The sequence below is a fragment of the Octodon degus genome, unplaced genomic scaffold (genome assembly GCF_000260255.1).
Source record: "Octodon degus isolate 3935 unplaced genomic scaffold, OctDeg1.0 scaffold00046, whole genome shotgun sequence".
NCBI lineage: Eukaryota > Metazoa > Chordata > Mammalia > Rodentia > Octodontidae > Octodon > Octodon degus.
Window position 1 is genome coordinate 11,687,625 of NW_004524622.1, and position 5,825 is coordinate 11,693,449.

The following is a 5,825-nucleotide window of genomic DNA, read 5'->3' on the forward strand; positions in this document are numbered from 1 at the left end:
GGGTTGACTTTGTCATCACGAAATTCTTTAGCTGTTCTTTGTCATGAAAGTATTTCACTTCTCCATCAAACTTGAAAGAGAGTTTTGCAGGATATAATAGTGTGGGCTGGAATTTGTTTTCATAGAGGACCCGAAGCACTCTGCTCCATGCTCTTCTTGCCTGCATGGTTTGTGAAGAGAAGTCAGCTGCAATTCTGATGGGTTTCCCTTTGTATGTGATCTGCTTCTTTTCTCTAGTCGCTTTCAATATATTATTCTTGTGCTGAATTTCTGGGATCTTGACTATTATATTCCTCGGTGTGTTTTTCATTGAATTGAAGTTACTAGGTTTTCTGTATGCTTCAGTTACCTGAATGTCAGATTGTTGCCTCATATTTGGGAAGTTTTCTGCTATTACTTCTGCCCATATTTTTTTAATCTCATTTGTATTGACTCCTTTCTCATTGATGCCTATTAGTCTTACATTGTTCATCTTTGCATCGTCTTGCAGGTGATGGATTATTCTTTCCTGCATCCTCATTGTTTTTAAGAGATCCTTTCTTACCTTTGCACCAGCATCTTCAAGATTTGAAACTCTGTCTTCACATTCACTTAAACGGTTTTGCAAGCTTGTGATTGAGGTTTTCATTTCCTTTATATCTCTTTGACTCTGCTTCATGCGATCTATTTCTTTCCTGAATTGCTCATTAAGGGAATCCGTCATTTTTCTAATCTCCTCTATTTTTTATCAATATCTTCTTTAGAAGCAGTTATAAATTCTTTTACTGCAGTGTTTTTTTTCGGATTTGGTTTCCTCCCTATGTTTCTGTAGTTGATTCTTTACTTCAGATGCTATGAGTTCTGAAAATTCTTTTTTTATTTCAGAAAAGAGTTGTGCTCTGATTTCCTCTATATCTTTCTGCTGTTGCTTATTTACTATCGACGCTATTAATTCATGCATTTGAGCCGAACTAGTGTCCTCTGTACTTGTTCTGGGTGGGTACTGGGTTTCCTCCATATGTTTCTGCATTTGATTATTTACTGCAGATCTTATTAATTCAGGGATTTCTTTTTTATGTCCAGTCTGATTTCCTCTATACCTTTCTGCAGCTGTTTCTTTATTTCAGAAGCCTTTGATTCATTGCTTTCAGCTGTGTGATTTCCAGTTTTTTCTGTGTTAGTGTCCTCTTCACTTTTTACAGGTGGTATTGAGTTCTGAGGTTGCATTTTGTTCCTTCTCGTCATTTTGAGTAGCACTGTCTTCTGGCCTTTGTTGTAGATCATCGTTGTAGTTATAACCTTAGTATGTACTGAAGTTCAGGTGCAGATCTACAAAGTCTGGATTTATCCAGCTGTCCCTGGCTTGAGTCTGGCTGCTCTTCTCAGCTCCTTCCTGCTGCTGCCCTTGAGGGTGAACGTGTTGTGCCCCTGTGGCAAGATTTTCTGCTCCTGGACTAGCTGAGTGTTTCTATCCTCTACACTCTGCAGAGATTGCAGCTGCAAGGTTACACCCCAGGCCTGTATGCCAGGCCTGAGCTGAGCCTGTAGAGGACAAGGTGGAGTAGGGGTAGAGGTAGCTCTCCCAAACACTCACTGCGTCTGGGCTCGGACTGGGTCTGGGTGTTCCCAGCATGCGGTAGAAATTCTTACTTGGTGGGCAGGGTAATGGAGATGCTGCGGAGTGGTGGGGGCGTCCCATAGGGGTGGAAGATTGTCGGACCCACGCTGCGCCTGGGCTGGGACCTGGAGTTGGTCCTGCCGGCACAGGGTAGCCGGAAAATCTCCCACACACTCACCGGACCTGGGCTAGGACTGGGTCTGGGGTTTCCTGGAACGCGGCAGAAATTCCTACTCGGTGGGCGGGGTGGGAGAGGTGCTAGTTCTGTTATTCTACTGATCTATCTCCCTGGCCCTGGGATCTTGAGTATTATGTGTCTGGGTGATGATTTATTTTGATTATGGCTAGCTGGAATTCTATATACTTCCGTTATCTGTATATAAGATTCTTTGCCCATGTGTGGGAAGTTTTCTGCTACTCTTTCTGCAAACACGCTTTTTATGTCTCTTGTATTATCTCCAACTGTTTTGTTAATATCTATCAGTCTTATGTTATTCTTCTTTGTGTCATCTTGCAGCTGTTGTCTTATTATTTCCTGGTTTCTCATTATTTTTGAGAAATGTTTCCTTTCATGTTCATTAGCTGCAATGCTATCTTTAAGGTCTGAAATTTTATCTTCTGTTTCATTCAAGCAGTTTTGACAGCTTTCAAATGGAATTATTAATGTCCTGGATATCTATTTGAATCTGTTTCATGCATTCTAAGTCTTTCTCGGATTGTTCATTGAGTGTTTCCATCATTTTCCTATTTCTTCTATTTTTTTATTTGTATCTTCCTTAAATGTATCAAGCAATTCTTTCATGATTGTTGTCATTTTTTTACATGATAGATTATTTATGATCTAATTTCTTCCATAGCCCAACGGAGTTGTTTCTTTACTTCAGTTGCTATCATCTCAGACATTTCAGATGTGTGACTTCCAAGTCCTTCTATGAGCTTGTCTTCTGAATTTGTTTCAGGTGGAGTAGAAGTCTGAGATTGCCTTTTGTTCCTTACTTTTGTCATTTTTTGCAGTAATGGTAATGGGTGGGGTTCAGGTCAGCAAGGCTCTCAGGAGAGTGAGAGTGCAGAGTAGGCTCACCAAAGCTCCTGCTTTGTGGGGTTCAATGTGATTACCACCTCAGTAAGGAGAGGGAGCAAGGCACAGTTCAAGAAGCATCTGATAATGATGAGTGTGTGCAGGTGAAAGTTGTGCAAGGCTTTCTTAATGGTGGATTGGTGCAGGGCATTGCTCCATAATGTTCCTGTAGTTCACTGTAAGAGACATGTCTCCTTGACAGCCTTCACGTAGAAGGCACAGCTGGACTACAGGAGGGAGGGCTAGGGCTGCTGAGTCTCCCTGGCCATATTAGGGTGAGGATTGGTGGCCAGACTCAGCTAACTCTGGCAGGAAGTTAGCTCTGCCAGGAACCTGGTGAGGTGAGTAGCCTACATGCTCTCTCTGGAAGTCTTTGGAGTGATGCTTCCAAATTATTCTAGAGCAAGGTGCACACTAGATTTATATTTGTACCTGAAATAATAATTTATGGTGAAGATAAGAAGAGAAAATTTTCATAGATGAATAATAGGAAGCATCGCAGATTCAATCAAGATGACAGAAGGAAAAGATATCACTAATCCAGCTAATTGGGTTTTATTTAACCTAGGCATAGAAGATTCACACCTACAGTGTAAAGTATGATATGAATTATTGATAGGTATATCGAAACTCAGAAAAAATGGGTAAAGTGTTAACTTGTATTAAAACAAAGTTTAATCACCACAAGAATTATATGACTCAGCCCTGAATGATAAGTTTAACAGTGAATAATGGTTTAATCAAATGGTGATTAGTATAATAATATATAATGAACATATATATGCTAAGAGGTAGAGGGTAAGACAGCAAGTATTTCCTTATTTTATAGTAATTTTTTGATAAATATAGTAAGTAGGAACAGTAGTTTTTCCATAAATATAATATTGAAATATTAATAGATATCTTAAACTAATATCAGTAGGCATCAATAGAAATGTATTCTTAGAAATCAGGAGATAATTTTCAGAAGATATGCTCTTTTCATAATATTTCATAATGATTGATTTGAAGAAATGAATGCTGAGAACTGGCATTGTGGAAGATAAAGAATGATTTGTTTCATTATGTCTTATAGAAATATTTGTCTCTCAACTATAGATGTGTATTGATTTTTAAAAACTAAAATTTTATTTTAGAAAAGATATATATTGCTTTAATGCATATATACTATTGTTCTACAAGATTGGGAATGTATGAGTATCTCATTTGAATTCAACTGCGCCTGCAGTTCCCTGGAGTCTCAGCACCATCTAATATATGTGCACATTCTGCATTCCAGGTGCTAGGGAATGAGATTCTCCTAAGAGCTACATGAGGAATTCACTGCATTTCCCTTTTCAGATAAAGAAATGCAGAATCTAAAACAGAGACTTAAAAACAAGGTTCCTTCATTCACTGGAGCTCAGTGTAGGTCTATGACATAATTCTGGCCAAAGCAACATAAGTAAAAAAAAAATCTGCAGGAATCTTACCATTCTGCCAAAAAGAACAGACAGCAGCTTTTTAAAATTAATTTTATTAAGAAACAAATAGCAATGAGACAGTTTCAAAACAGGTTAGTAGGAAAGTTATAATAATTAATACATTGCACATTGTTGTCTTTGTAGTATTCATAGTACAAGATGGAGACATGCTATCCTGTCCAAACACTGATAGTACAAATCTTTCTTCTCATTGAATTAAGAGAAAGTAGCTGTATATCTATCCTATTTTGTATATACAGATACAAAATTGTCCTTCATCTATATCTCCTTTTTTTGTTTAGTTTTGTTAGATATGGGTATTCCATTGCCATCCAAATATTGTAGGTACATGAATTCAGCAAAATAATTCAATATAATCCAGTAGTATATAGTAGTAGTGGGTTATCCAGGACTAGCAATGTCTGAAGTTATTGACTTGAGCCTTTTAAAGCTCAGCATATTAATAAGGCTTTACTTTTTATACCTCATTTTTATACTTTTCTGCAGGATGGTTAAGACCAAGATAAAGCAAGACCTATAAAACAAGAAATGCAACTTCTGTATCTGACAAAATCAGTCAGATCCCCTCAGGATTTACCCTAAAACCCTGTACAGCAGTTTGTGGATCCTTTGTCAGTGTCAGCCAGGTGGACGGCAGCTTTTTTGGAGATAGGAACACACTAGCCACACAGAGACAATAAGGCTAGAAAAATCTTGTGTTTCTAATCTTCTCAGTGATCCGCCAAAGACAGTGGACTAGCTATTTTTCAGAATTCTTGTTAAGTAAAGAAAATAAAAATACTTGGGAGCACACAAGCCACTCTAGTAAGATTTACTCTTGCACACACCTGAATACAATTCTGCTGCTGCAGATTTCTGAGTCTCTTCCTAGATCCTGCTGTTTCTCAGATGCCAATTAAAGCTGTCAAAAAGCAGAGCAGAGCTCCCAGGACAAATCCCCTTGTCAATGTTCTCTCACAATTCTCTCTGAAGGTGTATAGATGTGGGAGTCTCCAGAAAAAATGTTGATGGATTGCAATATCACAGAAGCAGCTAGCTTCCTGAGGTATGAGTCACAATTTCTCTGGCTTGGTGGGCTAAATAATGAAACCTTTCCTCCTGAAGCCTATTGATAAAATTGCCAAAAATGACAAAATTGCCTGGGGACAGTCAGAGTGAGGCAAAATTGCACTGGAACATGTGACTGTTTTTGATATTTTTAAGTTAATTTATTTTAGTGTAGAAAAAATGTAATATGTTAGAACCTCATCCCTAATGTGACAGTAGTTGTTGACCCAGTCTTACAAAGGTGACTAGGTCATGAAAGTAGAGCTTTCATGAATGAGATCAGTGTCTTTTTTTAGAGAACTCCAGAGATCTCTGGCAACCTTTCTACAAGGTAGGGTACAGCAAAATGATGCACATCTGTTAGTAAGAAAGACCTCACCAGACACTGAATCAATCAGCACTGTACATTTAGACTTCTTAGCATCTGGAATGGTGAAAAATTAATTTTTAATCTGTATAAACCACCTGGTCTCTGATATCTTCCTACAGAAGCTCATGCAGACAGAGACAATATTAAAGTGTAAGAAAAAAAAAATCACATACTCCCATACTCCATATTCTATCCTGGCTGTTCTCATTTTTGAGTTTTGAATTTAAATGGAGTCCACATGTTCATATA

General features: G+C 38.1%; 1 protein-coding gene across 1 annotated transcript in view; it reads left to right on the forward strand.

Moving 5' to 3' along the window:
- The window catches only part of LOC101564588 (intron-binding protein aquarius-like), a 20,539-nt gene that overhangs the window by 13,183 nt on the left and 1,531 nt on the right, over positions 1-5,825 (forward strand).